The sequence below is a fragment of the Myxocyprinus asiaticus genome, chromosome 16, assembly GCF_019703515.2.
Source record: "Myxocyprinus asiaticus isolate MX2 ecotype Aquarium Trade chromosome 16, UBuf_Myxa_2, whole genome shotgun sequence".
Taxonomy (NCBI): domain Eukaryota; kingdom Metazoa; phylum Chordata; class Actinopteri; order Cypriniformes; family Catostomidae; genus Myxocyprinus; species Myxocyprinus asiaticus.
In genome coordinates, this window is record NC_059359.1 from 33,998,377 (window position 1) to 34,025,305 (window position 26,929).

A 26,929-nucleotide genomic window follows, 5' to 3' on the forward strand; every position below is an offset into this window, starting at 1 on the left:
TGACAGAGCGGGGTCAGCGGATGCTGAGGCGCATAGTGCGCAGAGGTCGCCAACTTTCTGCAGAGTCAATCGCTACAGACCTCCAAAGTTCCTGTGGCCTTCAGATTAGCTCAAGAACAGTGCATAGAGAGCTTCATGGAATGGGTTTCCATGGCCGAGCAGCTGCATCCAAGCCATACATCACCAAGTGCAATGCAAAGCATCGGATGCAGTGGTGTAAAGCACGCCGCCACTGGACTCTAGAGCAGTGGAGACGCGTTCTCTGGAGTGACGAATCACGCTTCTCCATCTGGCAATCTGATGGACGAGTCTGGGTTTGGCAGTTGCCAGGAGAACGGTACTTGTCTGACTGCATTGTGCCAACTGTGAAGTTTGGTGGAGGGGGATTATGGTGTGGGGTTTTTTTCAGGAGCTGGGCTTGGCCCCTTAGTTCCAGTGAAAGGAACTCTGAATACTTCAGCATACCAAGAGATTTTGGACAATTCCATGCTCCCAACTTTGTGGGAACAGTTTGGGGATGGCCCCTTCCTGTTCCAACATGACTGCGCACCAGTGCACAAAGCAAGGTCCATAAAGACATGAATGAGCGAGTTTGGTGTGGAAGAACATGACTGGCCTGCACAGAGTCCTGACCTCAACCCTACAGAGCACCTTTGGGATGAATTAGAGTGAAGACTGCGAGCCAGGCCTTCTTGTCCAACATCAGTGTCTGACCTCACAAATGCGCTTCTGGAAGAATGGTCAAATATTCCCATAAACACACTCCTAAACCTTGTGGAAAGCCTTCCCAGAAGAGTTGAAGCTGTTATAGCTGCAAAGGGTGGGCCGACGTCATATTAAACCCTATGGATTAAGAATGGGATGTCACTTAAGTTCATATGCGTCTAAAGGCAGATGAGCGAATACTTTTGGCAATATAGTGTATAAGGTCTACCAGCAGTTGTGAGCTGCCAGTGTTAATTTTTATACATATTTATATTATACAATACACTAGAAATTTGTACAAGTGGAATTTATTTTTTATTTTTTGGCTTTTAAGTAAAATAAAGAAAGAGTATTGCAATAAAAAAAAAAAATAGTATTTTTTCTCCTTAACCTCTTACTGTTCCTGTCGCCTAAGCATAGAATAACAAAAAAACACTCTGATGTGCCAAGCCATCAGAACCGATCCGAACCGAAAACAGTGGTTAAAAAAAACAGAGGTATGTATTGAACCGTGGGCTAACTGTATTGTTGCATCCCTTCTCCCTAGCAAATTGAAGTTGTTTTTTCTGAATACCCTCACTAACAAGAGGCTTTCTTGTGGCCACACAGCTGTTTAGTCCCAATCCTGTTAGTTCTCGTTGCATTGTGCGTGTGGAAATGCTCTTACTTTCACTATTAAACATAGCTGTGAGTTCTACTGTACATTTTTTACGATGTGACTTCAAGCGTTTTAGTGATCCGATCACAATCATTCAAGATTTTTTCCCAACCACATTTCTTCTGCGAAGGTGACTGTTCACCACTATCCTTCCAGGTTTTAATAATGCGTTGGACAGTTCTTAACCAATTCTAGTGATTTCAGCAATCTCCTCAGTTTTCTTTGCTTGATGCAGGCCAATAATTTGCCCCTTCTGAAACATATTTTCCACGACCACGGGATATGTTTCTGACATGGTTGTTTAAGAAATGAGAAGCCACACACTGCATCAGTTAGAAAACATAGTAATGACTGCAATAATGATTTAATCATAGGCTCTTAAGTATCTGCTTATTTAAATCCAAACCATGATTTTTTTTTGGCCAGGCAGTGTAGTTCCTTCCCTCATTAAAGATCTTTTAAGTATGCAGACTTTTTTTTATTTTTTTTATTTGCTACAAAATCAAAGTTTGTAATGTTGTGATTCACCCCAGAGCTGGTTTGTTTGGTTCATGACTTCAGAACTCTTATGAAGGATTTCATGAAATCCCTATGGGAATTTTTTTTATAAGAAAATACTTCTAGAACCAAGATGAAAAAAGCTGAAAAAGTGGAAGGGTACTGTTAAGCTCTAAGGCGGTCAAATAAAAATTTGACAAAGGCACTGACAATGACTTGAGGGCTGGGCCATTCAGACTGAATGCTTTCTTGTGCTAAATCCGCAGTGCAACGAATAAAACAGAGCATGCATTTTAAAGGCTAAATTTCCTTTTTCAATTGACAGGATCTAAAAATTGCATAGCTCATGCACGATGAAAAAAAAAAAACAGTGAGACACGGCGCAACAGTCAAAGACATCCGTCTAGTATATGCTTACATAGAAAAAAAACGTACGTGTTCAGACTGAACAGCCCCTTATGTGGAGGTCTTTTGAGGTAATGTCTTAACTATGCCTTGACTTGCTCACTGAATAAGCATTAGGTACGTACTGTATTTATTGAAAAATTATGTGGTACCACCAGTATTATGAAGCTTGAATCTGTGGTAGTACTATGGCATAGGTATAGGCTAATGTGCATCACTAAATTAACTGAACCATCTATTGAAACATTTCTTTTCTCGTTTTACATTTTTACTTAAGATTTGAGAATATGAACTGGCTTAATCTGTTGACTTAATCATTTTACACACTCTTGTTTACAGCCAGATTTGTTCTTTGCAATAAACAACAGCTATGACACAGTGCTGTTTGTGGACGTAGGAGACAATTTTAATTTAAAAATTACATGTCTTGTAGATTTTATTTATTTTTTATTTTTTTACCTTTTTTACCCTACCTGAAATATTGTCTTCAAAATTTGAATATAATCAAGATAATATTTCAGTGAAAAATTCTAATTTCGTTTCTCAGCCCTGCTGACAGCCCTATTGCACTCTAAACTTTTTTCACTCCTATCATCGCTCTGGGGTGAAACCCAATTAAGTTTCAGCATTGCAATTAGGTTGTTAGCAGCAATTTAGTTATCCTTTCAACATTGCCTCATTGAAAAACAGGAACCATTTTTGTCTTCCAAATAGACACAATGTTCTGAAAGCTGCACCGGGCAGCCCATGAGACGAGTCCTGGTCATTGGATTCTTTCATAAACAGTAGAAAGAGAAGCATTGGGGTCTCTAGGTCACCATTTTCGGGTGAACCCGCCCACTCTTCAGCCTAGAGCATGGAAAAAAAAAAAAAAAAACAGCTTTCATGCAAGGGGTCTAATTTGAATACCATCTGGTGGCTAGTTGAATAGAGGAAACCAAGCCTCTAAAAAGAGGCAAGAAGGGATGACAACAGAGAAAGGGCAAGGTCAGGAAACAAGAGCACCACAGGGGGAGAGCTATGGCACACAGAGAGAGGGGGAGCATCCCCCAAAGGGTTGATGGGAAGAATGGGGGAGAAAATACTTGAGAAAGACGGATGCTTGTTTAAGACCATACAAGGACAAATGAGTTGCTTAATGAATAAAGACAGGGACTCAAATGCTTAGTGTGAGCAAAATAAAAGAAACTTGTTATGGGCGCGGTGGACTGTCAGTGTAAAAAAAATAGTGTAAATTTATACACAGGCAAAAACAGACACCATACACAAGGTATCTTGCCAGTGATAGAGGGTAAATACTAGTTGGTATTAGTATCATCATTTAATGTTTCGGTGTACGAGTACATTGACGTAATGAAAAATGCCTGTTTGCCACTTAAGACCAGTTTGAAAACATCAGTGATTTGGGTGTTCTTTAACTTTAATAAAAAGACTGCCAATTTTAATATACGTATGTAACATGGTAATTTATGGGCAGGCACAAATTCAAAGAGTTTATGCAGAAGTTGCGTTAACCAAAAAAATGTGCCATCATTTACCGAACAAACACTGGCAAATAATTAAAAGTTTAAACCTAGTGCATCAGTTTTCATTTGATACATTTTTTCATGGAATACATGTAGCTTCTCTCTCTGTCTTCTCTCATACCAGAAGTAACTGTGAGAAAACTATTCACTTTTTAATGCAAAAATAATTCAAAAGTAACAAACATGCTTCTTTCCATACACATTCTAATAAAAGGAATATACAAATTCTAATGAAAAGAACATAAAAACACCTGTTCATGGACTCTCCATAAGAGGGAAAAGTGTAAAATGGTGAAAATATTTCTGCAGAAAAAATATTGAACTGAATATTTTTGCAACACCAGGAAGACCCTTAAAATAAATAAACAAGGATAATTTAGCAAACAAATAAGAAATCTTTATTCCATTTCTCTGTGCTTGCAGTTCAAAGTTCATAACTAAATTATTTAGCCCATGTCCTTATATTAAAAATGTTAAGACATTAACATGGCCATCACACCTCTTAGTCTACTGAATATTTCTCAGTAGGTTTATAAGAGAGTCATGAAACACTAAATGACATTTTCTAATATGTTAACAGATATGTATGTTTCACATGATAGAAGAAAATGGAAGCATACATTAATTAAAATTTTAGGAGGAAAGTGGTTAATTAGGGATTTTTAGGGATATTTTCAACTTCAAGTTTTAAAATCAACAGTGCAACATCACGTCATCAGTGTCTCATAATTATTAATGAAACTGCGTGGCTTTATCCTATGAGAAGGTGTTGTCCCATGAATATTCATGACCACGTGCCATTCTTTTTAGACAAGTGCTTCAAACTCTCAAGTGATAGAAGCTGACAGAGAGACAAGAAAAGCTTTCAGTCAATAGCAAACCTTCTAAATGTTCATGCATCATGTTATTATTAACATGAGTGTTTCGAGATATGTGTAGAGGTTGACTGGGGCTCGTGTGAGACACAATTAACATTGATTGTTTCAGACACAAACACTATTAATCTATCCACCCTTAATGCGAGTGTGTAAACTGATCTAAACACCTATATTTTTTAATAAACGTCTTTGAATAAGTCTACAAATTTATTAAAAATGTTATATTTTCAATACAGGGTACATGGTATAGCATTTACTGGCACATTAAATTACAGATATAAAATTACCACACTGCTGCTGACCAAGCACACGTTGGCTGGCATTATTTTTTATAATATGGGGAGAACTCAATTGTCCTGAAACAAGTGCTTTCATGACCCCTTTAAGTCAATTTGTGTATAGGCACATTGAAGAATGTTCTGGGTTGAATACAAGTTAAGCTTAATCAGCATTTGTGGCATAATGTTGATTAACAATTTTTTTTTTTTGACTCATTCACAAAAAATAAAATAAATAAATAAATTGCAGCAAAAGGCACTTACAATGGAAGTAAATAGGCCCAGTCCATAAACGCTAAAATACAATTATTTTTTTTAAACTATAGCCATAAGAGGTAAACATTATACATGTTAACATGATTTCAGTATGATAAAAATGAACGTTATCGGAGTAAAGTTATATCCAAAATTACAACTTTGTTGTCATGACAACGAAACCTGTACCGAACCCTCGTGTCTTGTACTGAACCCAGACTATTCCTTTCATGGCAATAAAAAAGCTATTGAACATTTCCACCATTATAGAGTGCAACAGTGACCGCCCACTTTTTCAGCCGACTGGGTTCTGGAAGTATTTTCCCCATTCACTTCTTCCACTGACGTTTTATAAAATCCCTCATAAAAGAGTTGTAAGCCATGAAAGAAACCAGCCAGCTCTGAGGAGAATCACATCATCACAAACTTTGTTTTGAGAAAAAAAAAAATATTTAAAAATCAAACATCAAGACAAGGGTACAAGACTGTGTACTTTAACGCAGTGTTTCTCAATTCCAGTCCTGGCGACCCACAGCAATGCATATTTTAGATGTCTCAGTAATTAAAACACCTGATTCAACTCACGAGCTTGTTAGTAGAGGCTCCATGACCTGAATGGGGTGTGTTAAAGAAGAGACATCTAAAATGTGCTGTGATGTGGGTCCCCAGGACTGGAGTTGACAAAACATGCTTTAACGTCTTTAATGAGGGCACAAACTACAATCCCATGTAGTTTCTTTGGATACACAAACTACAATGTGAATATACACTGGCGGCCAAAAGTTTGGAATAATGTACAGATTTTGCTGTTTTGGAAGGAAATTTGTACTTTAATTCATCAAAGTGACATTCAACTGATTGACTCGATTACGTCATTCACAGTGCATCATGGGAGCGCATGCTCACTCAGAGTCACGTTTCACGGGTTTCATTGTCCGCGGTTCTCTGATTGGTGGATCTTTCTCTGCTGTACCATGGGTAATGTAGTTGTTTAACATGAATTCCACTATCAAACAAGATTTTTAAACAATGAAGTTGAAATAATGCAGACAGATGGCTTCGACAGAAGCATATACCATCAGTGAACAAACTCCTTGCTCACTGTAGGTCTATCTTTAAAGGTTTATAAGTTATCATTAAAAATCAATTAATCTATGGGACAAATGAATGGGAATTTTACTTCTGGAACCAGACTGTTGCGCTCTATTGTCCAGGAAAAAAAAGTTTTTAAATAGCGAAGCATGATGTCACACTTTGAGGCAAGTTGTCACATTGGAACTGTGGGACCGGTCATGAAAAAGTATTTTTTAAACTAAATTTAAACAGTAAAACAATTATGAAACAAAACAGCAAACATATTTAAGGTAACATAAAAAAACAAAAATATGATGTAGTGTGATTATCAAACCACAAGGGTTGCGATTTAAAGAAATAAATAGTCTGAACAGTCTTTGTGGACAGAAGAATAGATGAGAGCATTTCTCTGAATTACTCCCTCTTCTGGCTAAAAAGACTCAGGAACATCCATTGCATCACACAAAGGTTGAGAAACCTTGACCAATCAAATGCTTTCTAGAATGAAAAAGCACCCTCCACCTACAACTGTTCAGCGTGTCTGGCTGTGTTCTACCTGACGCTGATCGTGCTTTCGCAGGGCACTTCAAAGGGAGCATAATTCATGTTGTAGGGTCGTTACAAAACTAATTTTCTATTATAATCACTTAAGTCGTCATATTTTTTTTTTTTTTTTGTACAGCGCTTTTCACAACACACAGTTTCAAAGCAGCTTTACAGAAAATCATGCATTAACAAAAAATGAAACTGTAATATCTATAAAGTCTTAGTGATCATTGTGTAGTTTGATTAAATATGATTGTAAATTGTGTATAAAAATTTAATAATTAAATAATAATTGTATTTAGAACCCCTGTGAGCAAGCTGAAGGTGACTGTGGCAAGGAAAACAAAACTCCATAAGATGTTGGTTAATGGAGAAAAATAACCTTGGCAGAAACTAGGCTCACAGTGGGGGCCAGTTCCCCTCTGGCTAACATCATGAATATAATGCCAATATTAATATTATGATATGAATCCCAAGGTTGAGACAGGGAAACAAACAGAATAATATTAGTGTAGATGCCATAAAATTTTAAGCAGAGGTATAGATCATGATAGATGTTTCTGGTTCCGGCAGACGTAACTAAAGCAGCCTAATTGTCAGTTGATGGATAAATTAGGTGTATGCCTGGCTAAATAGATGAGTCTTTAGTCTAGACTTAAACTAAGTGAGTGTGTCTGCATCTCGAACAGTGTTAGGGAGACTATTCCATAGTTTAGGAGACAAACAGGAAAAGGATCTACCTCCTTTTGTGGATTTTTTATATTCTAGGAACTATTAACAGGCCAAAATTTTGTGATCATAATGAACGTGGTGGAATATTGCATGACAGAAGGTCACTTAAGTACTGTGGAGCTAGACCATTCAAAGCTTTGTATGTAGTTAACTGAATTTTAAAGTGAATACGAAATTTAACAGGTAACCAATGTAACGATGATAAAATGAGGCTAATATGATCATATTTCCTGGTTCTAGTCAGCACTCTGGCTGCTGCATTTTGAACCAATTGAAGTTTATTTATGGATCTTGCTGGATATCCTCCCAGTAATGCATTTCAATAATCTAGTCTTGAGGTAATGAATGCATGAATTAGTTTTTCATTTTGTCTGACTTCAAGAGTGTTGAGAAGAGAGAGTTGTGTCATTTACAAAATCTATGTGAATGTTGAAGTCACCAACAACTAAAGCTCTATCTACATTAAATACTAGATCTGATAGAAAATGTGCAAACTCACCAAGGAAATCTGAGTATGGCCCGGGTGGTCTATCTACTGTTGCAAGGGCAAAAGATGACAGAGATTTTTTTATTTATATCCGATGGTGTCACATTAAGCATAATTAGTTCAAAAGACTTAAACTCAGCAAAAAAGAAACGTCCTCTCAATTTCACCTGCTTTTATTTTCAGCAAATTTAACGTGTAAATATTTGTATGAACATAAAAAGATTCAACAACTCAGACATAAATTGAACAAGTTTCACAGACATGTGACTAACAGAAATGGAATAATGTGTCCCTGAACAAAGGGTAACTGGTGTGGCCACCAGCTGCATTAAGTACAGCAATGCATCTCCTTTTTTTATAAATGCCATTTGACATGTCCCTCCACTACTTTTTCAGTAGGAAATGTGTTAAAACACCAAATCAAACTGCGCTCGTCAAGGCACTTCAGTGCAACTTTAATAATAACTTTTTATTTGGTTCCAAAAAAAAAAAAAAGGAAATCAGTCTGAATGGATGTTTATCTGTTAACTGTTTGTCGAAGTTGTTTACTTGCTATACTGCTTGGAAATGTTTTCTGGTAGGGTTGTTGAATCTTATATTGGTTGTCATGCTTTAATGAATTGAATATTACTCATGTGTTTACTGATCGTAAATGTATCTATGATTTCTGGTGAAGTTACTGTAACATATTATTGACTTCTGAGTATTTTATAACATTGCTTTATTTTCGATGTTCCCTTAGTGTGCGAGTATGCCGCAGTTTTCTCAATTATTTTACCCCAGTCGCAGAAATGTACAAGTTATCACATTTTATTGTCCTTTTAGCAAATAGTCTATTTTTGTGTAATCATCTCAAGTTGTTTATAATGTAGCGATATCATAGCACAGTAATGCCATCTCTTTATTATAACTTTGCTCCTTAAGAAACGATTAAGGAAACTTAGTATTATAACTGTTATATTGCATATTTCTGCATATTATTTTCATGTTTAATAGAGTATATTTCATCCCCATAAATAATGAATCCTCCTTTTGTTTAATTTACAGTGTTATTGGGGGCCTGGGTAGCTCAGTGGTAAAATACGCTGGCTGCCACCCCTGGAGTTCACTAGTTTGAATCCCAGGGCATGCTGAGTGACTCCAGCCAGGTCTCCTAAGCAACCAAATAGGCCCAGTTGCTAGGGAGGGTAGAGTCACATGGGGTAACCTCCTCGTGGTCGCTATTATGTGGTTCGTTCTCGGTGGGGCACGTGGTGAGCTGAGCGTGGTTGCCGTGGTGGATGGCGTGAAGCCTCCACACGCACTATGTCTCTGTGGCAACGCGCTCAACAAGCCACGTGATAAGATGCGCAGGTTGACGGTCTCAGACGCGGAGGCAACTGGGATTCATCCTCTGCCACCCGGACTGAGGCAAATAACTACGCAACCACGAGGACTTAAAAAAAAAAAAAAAAAAGCACATTGGGAATTGGGCATTCCAAATTGGGAGAAAAAGGAAGAAAAAATTAAAAATAAAATACATTTTTTTTTTTTGTGTTATTGTTTGCATTGCATAGACATACTACTGTAGTATTACATTTCACTTGCTTTATCAACTGAAGCTGTACAATATAATAAAAATAATAGTCTTCCACTGAACTTGTATCAGCCATATCATGAGTTTCCCCTGTAAAATGTATAAGTATAGTACAATATAAACATTATTAGTACACTGTAAAAAAAAAAAATCTGTTGTTTTTACAAAAAAAAAAAAAAAAAAAAACCTGGCAGCTGTGGTTGCCAGAATAACTATGTACAAATACAGTAAAAATGTAAACAACTTTACAGAACAACCTGTAAATTACAGTTTATAACTGTTGTTTTTACAGTATATTTTACGATGCAATAACATCGGTTATATTATTAAATGAAAAACTTAATATATTAACTTTCTGAAACTGTAAAAATCTGCTTTTCACTTTATAATGTATTGTTAATCACCGTAGTAATTACAGGAGGGCACACGATGACATGAAGTTCATCAATAGTGGCCTTTCCAAGAGCAATGATCAATAAACACGTAGAGACAGTGTGCCACTCACACAAACACTAAACACCATCAGGGTAACACATGTCAAATTTAAATAATGCCGTAAACATTAACTAAACTACATCAAATATAACTCAGAACACCCCAAAGTACATAACTGATATTAAAAATAAGAAGAAACATAACTATTGGTTATTGGTACCAGAAGGGCTGGTTTGAGTATTTCTGTAACTGTTGATCTCCTGGGATTTTCACACACAACAGTCTCTAGAATTTACTCAGAATGGTGCCAGAAACAAAAACAAAAAACATCCAGTGAGCGGCAGTTTGGTGGACGGAAATGCTTGTTGATGTGAGAGGTCAACAGAGAATGGCCAAACTGGTTCAAACTGACAAAGTCTACAGAAGAATAAAATCTCAGAATGATATTCTGAGATGCGGGTTGGCACCGTTTTGTCTGCACAAGGGGGAATTACACAATATCAGGCAGGTGGTTTTAATGATGTGGCTGATCAGTATATACAACCATGAATTAATTTCTGTGTGGCTGAACTCAGGCTCGCTTACATTTGCCCATCAAGATTAACCAAGAATGTGTGTCTTAATTCCATTAGTAAGGTCAAGGCAGCACATTGGATAAGGCAGCAAAGATACAGCAGCACTTACTGAATCAAAGAGCAGAACTACTGCACACCACACATTCAGCACTAGATAATGCTTTGAATTATGTAAGACTACCAGTGAGAGTTTAGATTAAGGAGAGGCTGAGATACTGAGAAATCAGAGAGAGCAAAGAACTTATCCAGTAGGAGTATGGCAAGTCTTAATCAAATGGTTCAGCTTTACTACTTCACTCTTTATAAATGTTGTTAAGAGAGTAAGAGTCGTTCTTTCATGTTTGTTGACATGTTATCACAAAAAAAGAAATTAGAATTTTATTATCTTAATTTTAAGATGCGGTCCATTTGAAATGGGACGATGCTAAAGGCAGCTGTAACGGCTGGTTTTTCATTGGATACGTGCAAATTTAAAGGGAAATAGGCACAAGATTGGAAAATTTGAAAAAGCGAATGCATGAAGCACGCACATTAGAAGCTCAGTTACAGGTACTGCACTAAAATAACTCAGAATTCAGCTCTAAAAGTCATGTTTGCTAATAATTAAAGAAACTGTGCACCGTTTTTAAGCGCTTGCTTTCTCACGCTTTCTTGTCACTTTATTATCATTCATTAAAACACAGACATAAAAATTGATGTATGTCTTCATGAAATCTGAGACACTCTCCTCAAAATCCGAACACAAGTGGACAAGAGACGACCAGGTGTAAAGGTGATGTCTCGCTTGTACATTTGTGATCGGATCACCTAAAACACATCTTAATACCAGTGTACACATGGCCTCAGTCAGGGACGAATTGTTGTGTAGTTGATACACTACAGTCCTGTATTGTGTGCACCAGCATGACGAAAAACAAGACTGAGTCACTGGGCGCCCAACTGCAAATCGTGTAGTGTAAGCTTGGATTTAATTAACAGGGCCTCCTTCAACAACAAACAAAGATGACTTGGGTCAGTAAGGGCTGAGTAGTGTAGTCTGCGTAAACTCTGAACGTGCTCTTCCTGTGGGCTAGATGAATTCTCACAGTTGTCATTGTGACTGAAAGGTCACCAGTGAATGAAGAAATCAATTTTTGTCAACAATTAAAAATTTTTTATAAAAAAAAATCACACACTTTAAACTAAATGTCTCCTTAATATAATTGTGTGGATAACACTCGTGCATTTACATTAGGGCTGTCTTGATTACTTGATTTATTTTGATAAAAAAAATAAATAACTGATTACAAAATTGAAAAATTGAAAATAATCATTGAACAATCCAACAAGGCGGAAGTGATGCAGTCCACGGACGAGGGTCTGAACACGTAAAGTGAACAAGAGGTTTCAACTGTGCAAGAGCACCTCACTTTAGTACATGCACGTCTAACCATTTTTTGTAGCATGTTAAGCCAAAACTATACTTGAGTTTGACACGAACACTTAGCATCTGCGTAAAGTAGAACGTATAGCCTTTCAAAGTAAACTATATTTGACTATGCGTGCATACACAGGTGGTTAGCGCATGGGTGGTACGATTGCTATGAGATACTGGACTATTTCTCTTCAGGAGTTTAGACCCATAAATAGGTCTTTATATTTCTTAAGACTGGAGTAATACAAATACACATGCATCTCCTGACCTCCTCACATGCACATCCACAGTTGTGTCCAGCTTCGTCTCCTGTTGTCTACTGGCACTTACATCTTCTAGTGCTTCTTTGTGACAGAAATGGATCAACTGTGAGTGTTGCCACCTTGTGGACCCACTAATAAGTGCAAATAATTCCAGGCGCATGTGCATACCGCATGTTCAGAGTAGGTGTGGTTAGAAAATTCTGGTTGCACGTGTTCAGTGCTTGAGCACTCGGCCAACGGATAAAGCAAAGGAGACATGAGACTCCTAAGCAGTCAGTGCATACAATATTTTTAACGCAGCATTAGTAATCATGCAAGGCCATATCGGGATTTCAATCTTAATTAAATCCATAATGCTGCATTAACAGATTTCATACCAATGTTTGAGAGAGTCAGTTTACATGACATTTGAAAAATATTGCTGACTGATATCAAACCTTAAAAATATTGACAGTCGAGAGATGACTGTGAACTGGTCAAGGTTAAAGTGTATATCAGGGCATGAGAACATCTCCCCTCACCCCATCTCAGGATGTCCAGTCAACCACTGGAACCATAGGCAGCACAAAAACCAGCATACAGATCACAATTACAGAGCTTGATGCTACTCACACCGCAACTGTGCTGCAGTAAAAGTCTGATATTCTGAAATTACCTTGAACACAACCACTCTGATAATGATTTAATCATTAAACATGACCTTGTTTACATTATAGCATAAATACATGCAGAATTAATTTACTTTTCAGCTGCGTGAGAGGAAATAAATACAAACATCAATCGAAATGGATCAAAACACACATCTTGTAAATGCTAACAAAAACCTCAGACTAAATTTGTAAAACTCTCAAAAATGCACAAATACTGAATGCAGTGTTTTAAAACAATGGCTAATCAAAATGTAGAGCTGCAGGAGAAAGCAATTCATGCATTCACATGCATTTTAGTAGGCTGACTCTGGTTGCAACACAGTACAACTTCCATTCAGCCATTATTTACATCCATAATCTAGTTTTCCAGAGAAATACAATGGAGCAGTTACTTGAGTTTTTCCTTGAATTCCATGCACTGGCACTGAAATTTCCATGCAAATACTCTTTACACTGACTGAGCTAACCTTGAAAAATCTATCACTGCAATGGAGAAACGAGCTACACTGAAGTCTTATCGCTGCCTGAATAACATTACTAAATCCTTATCGCTTATTCGGACTACAAGGTCAAATGATGACCAGTACAAGAAGACTGTGTGTTTTGGGTAGTGCCCGACCAATTTATCGGTTGGTCGATATTAGGCTTTCACAGATATATCGGTGTCGGTGTATATATTTTCTGATATGCGCAGATACGAAAAAAAAAATAAAAAATTTCAGAACATATAATGCAGAAATTTAGAATTGGTGTCATTACGTAGTTTGTCCAGCAGAGCGAGCTCCGACTCCATTGTTTACAGAGCTGAGCTGAGGGTGGTTCTGTAGACGGTGCGGAGATGAGCGGTGTCTTCATGGTAAGTTGTTAACTAGTTTGTGAAATACATACGGGAAAGTTAATAAACAATGACCCCATCATTTTCCCTTTTCAATATAACTAATATAAAACTAACCTCGTCTCTGACAACCATGTCACTCATGTCTGTTTGCCAGCTATAGTTTGTCAGTGCAGTCAGTAATGTAGCAGATTGAAAGGTAAACATCAGAACATCTTCTTGCAGCTCAGCAGACAACAGTGCAGTGGTGGATTGTGTCTGCTGAGTGTTGATTTCATGCTACGTTGTTACCTAGTTGGTGAGACGCAATGCTGGAAAGTAAACAAACAATGTCCATCTTTTACTCTCTGTGACAACAAGCTTATAGCTAACTAGCTAATCACATAGCTACTTTCTTTGCTTGTCAGCTGAGTAGAAGCTAATGTGTAAACATGTATTCAACCAAACTGTTTTGTTCAGTATTAACAGTTTGGTACCCCCTTTAACCGAACAATTCCAGTCGTTGCATTTACAAAAGGTAATATTTAAAAGTCTGGTTTTCCACCGTTGAAAGTTTCCCCTGAACTTGTATAGCAGAATACGGTGCAACACTGCTGCTGTTTATCTCTTGACTCGGCAGGTGTAAATGCTTCTTGTTTTACAACCTGCCCCTAATTGACTGGCAGTATTAAAATAGTCAGCATTTGACTGATACTAAACAGTAATACTGATGTTTATTTAGCCATTTTAGTTGTATTTATTCTTTATTTAAATGGTCAGCAATTGACTGATACTAAACATACAGTACTGATGTTTATTTAGCTATAATTTTAATTTATTCTTTATTTAAATGGTCAGTCATTGACTGATACTGAACATACAGTACTGATGTTTATTTAGCTATTTATTGTATTTGTATTTATTTTCTCAGTGTTCATTTCAAGAATTTGTTGACAATGTATAATAATAATGTCAAATATTCTTTGATAAAAATATTTGTTTAAGGAAGCAGCCTTCTGAGTACCTTTGCATAGTGAAATCAGTGCATAGTCTGTGAACAATCCACACAGAAAAGGTCTGTTTTCATTCCAGCTCAAATTAACTATATCGGCCTCCATATATCGGTAATCAGTGAATTTTCCCCCTCTAAAATCGGTATTGGTCTCAAAAATCCCATATCGGTCGAGCTCTTGTTTTGGGTAACCTATACCCATGTCTATTAAACTCTAGTGTCATGAACATGAATGGATACAGACGGTCCATTATAAAAGTCCCTTTTAGTTACAAGACTTTAGCAAAGACATAACAAAACATAACTCAGCCACTCTAAACACTGTCCATCTATGTTTAAAATAATCTGCCCCGATACCTTCCTGGAAGAATTAGACAAGTGCCAACAGCCCAATTAAATGACACACTCCAATAAATCTGAAGTACGTGTGCTCCAAAGGTTGTATAAACAGACAAAAATATAAACTATAAACAAAATCTGATATTCCTTTTTATAAAATCCTAAATGAATTGTGGGGCTGCAACAAAACTTCAGATTTTTATCAAAATATCTAATCAATAAAAAAAACGGTTATTTATCATTTACACTGCCAGGGGGAGTTACCCAAAACAATAGGCTACATGTGCTATGACACATGGGAATTATGACAGTACAAATAGTTTAATGAACAGCCTCTAAAAGGAACATTCATGAAAGCTAAAAAATTCAAGCACTCTGAGATAATCCAAACTTAATTCCATATACGGACTGTACCATCAGGCCAACTTTTTGAATCACTCCAAATGTGTTTACAGAACAGGACAGACAAATACACTACAAAACGACATTTGACTTTAAACACAGCAAAATTAATTGAATCGCTCCGCCAGCTCTTTATGTAAAATAGGCATAACTGTGTTATTAAATTAAGAACTAAAAACTTTAAGACTTATGGAAGCAAACCCAGAGCTGAATGGGAGTCTAAAATGTCATATTCAAAGGCTGAGCGAGCACAAAACGGCCATGCCTCATTTGTTAGGAATTCTGGGAACTGACGAATGATAGCATAATTTCAGCAGCATTTACCAATCTCGATTTCAATCTGACATTCTCCATCAAAGGAATTCAGAGTAGCTTAAAAAGTGTAGTCTTATCAGCATATGTTGTTCCACAATAGGGCTGGGCGATGGGATATTTGTCAGATATCGTTGATATCTGATTACATTGTCCTGATGCCTATTGCAACACGTGACAATAAATGTTGTTTGACACAAAGACACACACTTGAAGAAACGCTTTATAAAATTTTGAAGAACAGATGAAAGAAAAGCCATTGCTGTGCGTCTCTGACTCCAAAGCGTACAGCGGGAGTGTGTCTCGTGTAGAGCCCGACCAATATAGGATTTTTGAGACCAATACTGATACCGATTTTAGAGAGGGAAAATTCACTGATTACCGATATGGTGGCTGATATATTTCATTTTTGAGCTGGAATGAAAACAGACCTTTTCTATGTGGATTGTTCACCGATTTTGCATCGAAATGACTATGCAAAGGTACTCAGGAGGCTGCTTTCTTAAACAAATATTTTTATCAAAGAATATTTGACATTATTATTATACATTGTCAACAAATTCTAGAAATGAACAATGAGAAAATAAAGAATAAATAAAAATACAATAAATAGCTAAAATAAACATCAGTACTGTTTAGTATCAGTCAAATGCTGACTATATTAATACTGCCGAATCAAGATAAACAGCGGCAGCCATGTTACACCGTATTCTGCTATACAAGTTCAGGGGAAACTTTCAACGGTGGAAAACCAGACTTTTAAATATTACATTTTATAAATGCAATAACTGGAATTGTTCGGTTGAAGGGTGTACCAAACTGCGAATCCTGAACAAAACAGTTTGGTGAATACATGTTTACACATTAGCTTCCACTCATCTGAAGACAATGAAAGTAGCTACGTGGTTAGCTAGTTAGCTATAAGCTTGTTCAGAAGAGTAGAAGAGTAGAAGAGAGTAGAAGACGGACATTGTTTATTTTACTTTCCAGCATTGTGTCTCACCAACTATGTAACAACATAGTGTGAAATCAATACTCAACAGACACAATCCACCACCGCACTGTTGTCTGCTGAGCTGCAAAAAGATGTTCTGATGTTTACCTTTCAATCTGCTAGGTTACTGACTGCACTGACAAACTATAGCTGGCTAACAGCAATCAGACATGAGTGACATGGTTGTCAGAGACAAGGTTAATTTTATATTAGTTATATTAAAAAGGGAAAATGATGGGGTCATTGTTTATTAACTTTCCAGTATGTATTTCACAAACTAGTTAACAATTTACCGACACACCACTCAACTCCGCCCTGTCTGCAGAGTCAAGCCATTTTTATTTGTATAGCGCCTTTCACAACACACATCTTTTCAAAGCAGCTTTACAGAAGATCAGGCATTAACAGAAGATAAGTGTAATATCTATAATGTCTCAGAGTCATCATTGTGTAGTTTGATAAAATACGATTGTGTATCGTTTAAAAATAAGTAATTAAATAATAATTGTATTTATAACCCCAATGAGCAAGCCGAAGTCGACTGTGTCAAGGAAAACAAAACTCCATAAGATGTTGGTTAATGGAGAAAAATAACCTTGGGAGAAACCAGACTCACTGTGGGGGCCAGCTCCCCTCTGGCTAACATCATGAATATAATGTCAATATTACTTATGTATAGTGCAAGTCATGGTTTAAAATTATTAAACTAAGTAAGTGTTAAGGGTCAGTGTTTAAAACAAAGATTTTGTAAGAACTGTAAGATTAATGACTAATGTCTTTGAAGTTCATCCTGGATTAACTGCAGAAGTTTACATAGATGCAATTGTCCTTGTTAGTTGGCTGATGAAAGGTTTTGTTGGCAATTAAATGATAGTCTATGTATTCCATTTCAAGAGTGTAGTCCATCATTAGACCGAGGTGATGTAGGCAGAGATCAGTTAGGCCCATTGCAGTTCAACCTGGCCAGTAATTTCGGTGAGGTCTATCCTAAATCCAAGGTTCAGGCAATGGCATATGAAGTATCCCATGTCTTATGGTTGGAGTTGGCATCAGTTCATCCTCTGAAGTCCATCGTAATAGACTGAAGTGTTTGGCTGGCACCAGCTGCTATTAGTCATCATCACAAAGCGACACGTAGCAGTGGAGTCCAACACCAAGCAGGAACGGAGCTGGATCTGGAGTTATAGATCATGATCATTGTTTCTGGTTCCGGCAGACCTAACTAAAGCAGCCTAACTGTTGAAGGATAAATTAGGTGTAAGCCTGGCTAAATAGATGAGTCTTTAGTCTAGACTTAAACTGAGTGAGTATGTCTGCATCTCGAACAGTTTTAGAGAGACTATTCCATAGTTTAGGAGCCAAATATGAAAAGGATCTACCTCCTTTTGTGGATTTTGATATTCTAGGAACTATTAACAGGCCAGAATTTGGCGATCGTAATGAACGTGATGGAACATAGCATGACAGAAGGTAACTTAAATACTGTGGAGCTAGACCATTCAAAACTTTGTACATAGTTAACAGAATTTTAAAATTAATATGAAATTTAACCAGGTAGCCAATGTAACGATGATAAAATGAGGCTGTTATGATCATATTTCTTGGTTCTAGTCAGCACTCTGGCTGCTGCATTTTGAACCAATTGAAGTTTATTTATTGATCTTGCTGGATATCCTCCCAGTAATGCATTACAATAATCTAGTCTTGAGGTCATGAACGCATGAACTACTTTTTCGGCATCAGCAACAGAGAGCATGTGGCGTAATTTAGCAATATTTCTTAGGTGGAAGAATGCTGTTTTAGAAACATTTGTAATTTGATTTTCAAAAGACAGATTGGTATCAAATATAACACCTAAGTTCTTCGCTGTTGATGATGATGTAACAATACATCCATTGAGAGTCAAATTATATTTTAGCGTCTTATTTTTAGAGGTTTTTGGTCCAATAATTAGTACCTCTGTTTTGTCGGAATTGAGTAGAAGGAAATTTCTGGCCATCCAATCTTTGATTTCACTGATACACTCTGCTAATTTGGAAAATTGTGAAATCTCATCAGGTTTTGAAGAAATATAAAGCTGGGTATTGTCGGCATAACAGTGGAAACTTATTCCACGATTCCTGATTATATCTCCCAGGGGAAGCATATATAAGGAGAAAAGCAAAGGCCCTAAAGCTGATCCCTGTGGCACTCCATACTTTTGTTTGATTTGACAATTCCTCATTTACATAGACAAAGTGGTAGCAGTCTGCTAAATAGGACCTAAACCATGCTAATGCAACTCCACATATGCCAACATAATTCTCCAGCCTATTAAAGAGAATGTTGTAATCTCGTGTCAAATGCAGCACTAAGATCTAAAAGCACTAGAAGTGAAATGCAGCCGCGATCAGATGATAAGAGCAAGTCATTTGTAACTCTGATAAGTGCAGTCTCTGTACTGTGATGAGGCCTAAATCCTGACTGAAATTGTTCATATATACTATATTTCTGTAGAAATTAACATATTTGGGAGGATACTACCTTTTCTAGTATTTTCAAAATAAACGGGAGATTTCAAATTGGTCTATAATTAGCCAGTTCTCCAGGATCAAGTTTTGGCTTCTTAATAAGCAGTTTAATAACTACCATTTTGAAGTTTCTTGAGACATGTCCTAAGGATAGAGAGGAGTTAATAATATTAAGAAGAGGTTCTGAAATTACTGGGAATACTTCTTTTAAGAGCTTGGTTGGTATTGGATCTAACAAACATGTTGTGGCTTTTGATGTTTCAATAAGTTGTTAGCTCTTCATGACCAATGACTGCGAAGGATTGAAGTTGCATGTGAGGAAAATTGAGACACTGTTTTCTGAGGTACTGTGACAGATGATTGCATAATTTCAATTTTATCAGTAAAGAAATTCATGAAGTCATTACTATTGTGCTGTGATGGAATATCTGGTTCAGTTGATGCTTTATTCCTAACCAATTTAGCCACAGTACTGAATAAACACCTAGGATTGTTGTGGTTATTTTCTATGAGTTTGCTCAAATATGCTGACCTGGCAGCTTTTAGTGCCTGTCTGTAGCTACAGACACTATCCTTCCATGCACCGCGAAATACCTCTAATTTTGTACTCTTCCACTTGCGCTCCATTTTCCGAGCAGCTCTCTTGAGAGCATGAATGTGATCATTGTACCATGGTGCAGGGCTTTTTTCTTTAATTTTACTTAATCGAAGGGGGGCGACACTATCAAGACTGCTAGAGATGACTGTATTTATATTTTCTATTATTTCATCAAGTTCTTCTAGGCTTTGGGGTTTACTGAGTGTATGAGATAGATCTGGAAGATTATAAAAGAAGCTATCTTTAGTGGTTGAAAGAATAGTTCTACCTAAACGACAGCGTGGTGTAGATTGAGTAACATTAGCTGATCGCAGCATACAAGAGACGAGGTAATGATCCGAGAAGTCATCGCTCTGCGGCAGAATTTCTATATTATCAACATCAACTCCATATGACAGAATTAAATCTAGCGTATGATTATGGCGATGAGTTGGTCCTGTTACATTTTGTCTGACTCCAAGAGAGTTGAGAATATCGATAAATGCTAATCCCAATGTGTCATTTTCATTATCTATGTGAATGTTGAAGTCACCAACAATTAAAGCTCTATCTACAGTGACTACAAGATCTGATAAAAAAATTTGCAAATTCACCAAGGAAATCAGAATAAGGCCCGGGTGATCTATATACTGTAGCAAGGGTAAAAGATGACAGAGTTTTTTTATTTATATTTATATCTGACGGTGTCACATTAAGCATTATTAGTTCAAAAGACTTACATTTATATCCTGTCCTCTGAGTAACACCAAAAACTTCACTGTAAATTGTAGCAACACCACCTCCTCGACCCTTCAGACGAGGCTCATGTTTATAACAATAACCTGGGGGAGAAGATTAATTTAAACTAATATATTCATCCGGTATAAGCCAGGTTTCAGTCAAACAGAGCACATCCAAACAATGATCTGTAATAATTTCATTTACAATTAGTGCTTTGGTAGAAAGAGATCTAATGTTTAGTAGCCCTATTTTTATATGGTGTATATCTTTAATTTGTTTGTTTTGTTCAAGTTTGACCTTAAACAAATTTTTTCTAAATGATTTAATGAGGGTTTTGTGTTTGGTAGTTCGAGGAACAGACACAGTCTCTATATGATATCTAGGTGATACAGTCTCTGTGTGTTGAAATTTATGTGACCTGTGTGACGTCTCAAGGCAGCTTGCAGACGTTCGGATTAGCCAGTTTGTCTGCTTCTTGACCTGAGCCCCAGTTAGTCAAATACTATCATTATTAAGACTTTGAGCCAAATTACTAGAGAGGAGAGCGGCACCTTCCCTGGAGGGATGGTGTCCGTCTCTCTTTAGCAGGTCAGGTCTACCCCAAAAACTCTTCCAATTATCTATAAATCCTATTCTATTCTCCAGACACCACTCAGACATCCAGCCATTCAGTGAAACTAATCTACTATAAACCTCATCACCACGATGAGCAGGGAGGAGGCCAGAGCATATTACAGTGTCTGACATCGTTTTTGAAAATTGAAACACCTCTAACATTATCTCTAGTGATTTCCGACTGGCGAAGCTGGACATCATTAGTGCTGACATGAACAACAATTTTAGAAAATGTTTAGCATTAGCCAGCACTTGTAAATTTGATTTGATGTCAGACACTCTGGCACCCGAAATGCATTTAACAATTGTGGCTGGAGTCTCTATTTCCACGTTCCTTACAACAGAATCACCAATAACAAGGGCTCTTTCAACATGATTCTCAGTGGGTGCATCACTGAGTGGGGAGAATCGATTGGAAACCCTAACAGGAACGGGAGAGTGGTGTCGCTTTGCTGAGGGAGTATGCCGCAGAGAGGTCACCCAAACGCCCTGCTGTAGGGGCTCTACAGCTGGAACCAAAGTGTGTGTGTTGCTCTCTGTACTGCCCGCATCCGAAACAGTATCTACCGGCTTGTCTCACTGACCTCCACTAGCGTTTGGATGCATGCCTCTAACTCATGAACCTTCTCCGTCACCCTGACTAATTCCTTACATTTATCACATGTGAATCCCTCACTGCTGACGGAAGAGGCTATTGTAAACATATGACATGCTATGCTGGAAGAAATAACGAGTGGATGCCATGACTTACCGCAGTTGTTTGTTGTTGTTGGTTGTTCCTGAGTGGTGAGGGTTGAGATCGATGTGAATCCCTCACTCAATTGTTTGTTGTTATGGTTGTTCTAGATAAGCAGTGCTTTGAGATGGATGCAATAATCCGTGTAACAAAGGAGAAAAAAAATGGGTGCACGCTGTAAAATGCACGCAGTTTAAATCGTGATAAAAATAGAAAATACACATATGAAATAGTAGAAAAGCAGAAAAACCCGAAACATGCGGTAAAATGACAAAGGATAAAAAAACGAATGTATGAGAATAAGAATAAGCAATGCTAAGCAGGCTACAAACACTCGTGCAGCGTGCAGTCAGGAACAGGAACAGCAACAAAAAGAAAAGCCTTTTCCACAACTCTGGAGGTCTAATACATTCTCATGAACAAAGTGTGGATGCAGAAAATCACGAGTTTTTTAGGAGAAATTGTAAATCGGGAGTAAAGCGGGAGGAGGGGTGGAAAAACGGGAGAAACTGGCAAAAAAAAAGGAGAAAGTGGCAGAGCCACCGTCAGTTCAGCTCTGTAAACAATGGAGTCGGAGCGCACTCTGCTGGACAAACTATGCTATGACACCAATTCTAAAGCATTGTTTTCTGCATTATATGTTCTGAAAAAAAGTTTTCATATCGGCGCATATCAGTCAAATATACGCCGATACGATATATCGGTGAAAGGCTATTATTGGCTGATAATACTGGTTGGGCACTAGTCTTGTGCAACACACGCACTTAAAGAGTTCTAAAAATAGTCATTTTCCACTTGTTGTAGACGGATACTTGTGGATACAGGCCTATGATTTTTTGACCACTTCATTATTTTAATTGCTTTGTCATTTAATTTGAAGTGCAATTTGAATTTAGGAATATCTTTGGTTTAAGTTTTTCATTTTTCAATAAATGTATTTAATTTTTAAAAGCAAAACAAATAAAGAAAGAATTTTCACCAATCCCTTGGCCTGGGGGTTGACAATGTAATTGGATAACACGATTTGTTTTTTTTATATAAAAATAAGGTGAACATATTTCTTGCATATGGAATGGGACTACACTGGAGGCGCTGTGTGTTTCATGCTGCAGATTCAAAAGCATTGGCTCTAAGAGTCATTAGTTTGGGAATTATATTGAGGGGGTGCTGCTGTCACGTGAGGTGGGCCCTAGAATGACTGCCCTGCCCCCACTGGCAGTAGTTATGCCACCAATTTATATACAAACAGCAAATCAAAAAGGACGTGCAGGAACAACCAAGAAGCCACTACTTGTTACATAAAGTCTAAATGCTATGAATAGTATGCCAACTTCATTTGCATTATCTAAGAGCACATTACATAATTTGGGCATTGATACTTGGCATTCATACAGAAACAAAAACATACCAACAATGAACACGCATGTGTTTTTTTAATTTATTTTTTTTTGGATGATGTGTAGACATCATTGTAGAAGACATCATTGTGCGCTCATCTCCTTGGACACCTACTATGGAGATGTGGGTGCATGTTGAGGTGTGCAGCTTGTGCAGTCAGGGATGCATGCAGCTTTATATGAATGTGTGTGGGCAGCTGCACTCCTACGAGTTTCAATTCTCTTTCTCACGGCAGAGAGGACCGTCACGACTCTAAGCCCACTCACACAGTGAAACCTCCCATTTCATATAGACAGGCAGGAAGGATGCAGAGAAGCATTGGATGTATTGGCTTCCTCAGCAGCGGACTAAACATACCCATGAACAGCCTTCGATTTTGTTTGCTGGCAGAACCAAACTGCTTGTGTTTAAAAAAGCATGGTTATTTTTTTCCCCCACATTGGCAGAAGATGTCCATACCGTCTTCTGTGTGATCTCAAGAAGTTCAAAAGGCAGAAAATGAGGGAACACCATAAACATTTGAATCAAAGTGTGATATGCTGTTAAAAAAAAAAAAAAAAAAAAAAAAAATTTAAAAATAAAATCTAAATTTCTCCTAGCAAATTTGCTTGCTTTAAAAATGTTATTTTTCTTTAAAGTTGATGTCAGTAATTTTTCAATGTTAAAATTAGGGATGCACTGCTGTAAAAGGGAGTTTAGTTCCTTTGGTTAAAACGTTTTTTTTTTTTTTTTTTTTTTTCACGATTTGGTTGACATTTCCATGGAATTGCTCAACATATACATGGTATGAATTGTAATGTTCTATATACATATATATATATATATATATATATATATATATATATATATATATATATATATATATATATATAAATAAACACACACACACTAGGGATGCACCGATATGGAAATTCTGGGCTCATACGATAATTCACAGCTCATTGTGGCTGATACCGATATTTTAAAAAAAGTTTTCATTTTTAATCCTTTAACCTAGAACTGCTAGCTAATTCATTAAAAGCTTCTCATTCGAAAAATATGTGTCATTTAAAAGCTTGGAATTTGGACTTTGTACAGATGTAACGAACCAGAAATGTGCCTATAAAACAAATGTATGCTGATTTGAATGAGAAATAAATGAAAATACACTTGCATAAATTGTATGGTGCCCATTAATATGAGTGTTAACGGTAATCCTGATGACTCACATACAGAGAGATAATAATGAACTTCTAACAGCTGTAATAATCCATTAAACCAAAATGAGGTAACGCACATTAAATCAACAAAACACACAATACAATCCCTAAACTCTGTATACATGGTGTAATATTTATGATAGCAGCCAGACTGTGTGTGGAGCGGTGGTTTGTGTGTTTCACAGACTCTTACTACATCAATCATCCTTAACAGTTCCACTGTATAACTTATGAAATGTGAACACAATAATCATAATGGAATAGGTAACATCATACAGATCAAATAGTCATGTGTCAAAACATTAGAAAAGTCTCAACTCATAAAATATAACCAGCACATTCGTTTCACTCACAAACTAATGTTTTTAACCATCTCGAGTCACTGTGAGAATTATTTCAAGATCTATGAACCGTGTTAGGTTGTGTTTGGACTTGTTTTAATTGCTGTACTGTGTTGCAAGTAACGATGTGCAATTCCCCACATTCTATTTATGTTTAATTAAGTAATAAGCCAAAATAATCGGCCCCAAGTAACATACATATATGTTTTCATTTATTGCCTCATGAAACATAAACAGAATATGGGAAATGGCATGTCATTATTCACAGCAGATGATCCTGAATTAAAACCAGCCCCAAAACAACGTTAACGTAACAAGGTGCAGAGATGCTAAAATAATCCACAGAGAGTGACATGAGTTTGGCTCTCACACAAAGGCGCTGTGTATGGGCATGCACACCTTCGCTCGGAGCTGCCCGAGTCTCTGCCTGAAGGAAAGATGCTTCAGACAGTCAGAGATTCTCAGCTGCAATCAAATAAACTGTAACAAATTATTGGCTAAAATATCGGCAGTAATTCCATTATTGGTGCGAAAATAATATTTTTATTTTCCCGGTTAAAGGCCAAAAATATATCCACCGCCGATATATCGTGCATCCTTATTATATACAGTACATGTAAACCATGAGTTCTGCTATTTTGAACTGCAAAAACAAAAGTTTAAAAACAATTTAAAAGTACAAAATAACTAGAGATGCACTGGTCGACCGGCCATCAATCAGAACTGGCTGGTTTTTGCTCCTAACATGCGATCGGCAACCAGACGTATTTTTGTTTTACTTCGGCCGATTTGTGTTCCGGAAGCGCACCCATGCACACAAACTGCTTTGGAATAATTTCCCAATATGTAATTTGTGTGGAAATACTACGAAGTCTATGAACAGCACGTTAAAATTGCAACCTGTAACGTCTGCAAAGGAAAAGTTAATCGCGGAGGAACTACAGCGAAGACGTTCGGCACGACAAATTTGATCCGACATTTGAAAGTGCATCACCCGAAAGAACACGATGAGCATCTTAAATGTGTTGTTGATGGTAAACAGGCAAAAGCTTCATGCCTCACTGAACCATCGGTACAAGTCATGTTCCAGAAAACCCAGAGCTACGGCCGAGATAGTCAAAAAGCACTACCCATTACAACGAAAGTAATGGAATTTATTGCATTATGTGACCAGCAGTTTTCGGTTGTAGAAGATCAAGGTTTTCGCAATCTAACGGTGCACATGGATCCACGATACACACTGCCTAGCAGACGTTACTTTTCAGATGTGGCTCAACCCGAAATGTACAATACTGTGTCATCCCACATTCACAGTCTACTTAAAGCTAATGTCACATCCATAAGTTTCACAACTGATATATGGAGCTCTGATGTGAGCCCAATGTCTATGCAGAGTCTGACGGCCCCGTATATTGAAACCTGACTTCGAACTACATAAATTTCTCCTACATACACAAGAATTCTCTGGCTCAAACACAGCATCTGCTCTTGCAATGTATTTTGACGAAATGCTTAAAACCTGGAACATTCCCAAGAGCAAAATGCACATAATTCTGCGTGATAATGCCCCAAATATGTCTAAAGCAATGCAGGATGCTCACTTACCTAGCTTGGCTTGTATGGCCCATACGCTTCAGCTGGCGGTAAATGAAGGGTAGCTCTCACAGCGCAGCTTAAGTGACATAGTAGCGATTGGAAGAAGAATAGTTGGTCACTTCAAACATTCACCTCTCGCCTACTCCTGACTTCAGAATGTGCAGACACAACTGGGCCAGTCAAAGAAAATGCTACAAGATGTTCCAACCCGATGGAACAGCACATATTATATGTTGTTAAGTCTTATGGTGCAGAAGCATGCTTTAGGGGCATATGCTGCAGACTACGAATTACCAGCAACCCTTACTTCGTACCAATGGGGTCTAATCGAGAACATCTAGACTTTTCTTGCTCCATTTGAGGAGCTTACAAAAGAGATCAGCTCTTC

General features: G+C 37.3%; 1 protein-coding gene across 4 annotated transcripts in view; it reads right to left on the reverse strand.

Annotated features, from left to right (window-relative positions):
- The window catches only part of ncalda (neurocalcin delta a), an 87,655-nt gene that overhangs the window by 39,761 nt on the left and 20,965 nt on the right, over window positions 1–26,929 (reverse strand). Inside the window, exons 3-4 of one of the 4 annotated variants that reach the window (XM_051721891.1) lie at window positions 22,023–22,127; window positions 20,656–20,757 (exon numbers count right to left, since the gene is read on the reverse strand). The exons of the other annotated variants lie outside the window; for them this stretch is intronic. The gene's annotated coding sequence lies outside the window, so the exon portion shown is untranslated. The remainder of the gene's footprint in view (window positions 1–20,655; window positions 20,758–22,022; window positions 22,128–26,929) is intronic. 4 annotated transcript variants of the gene reach the window in all.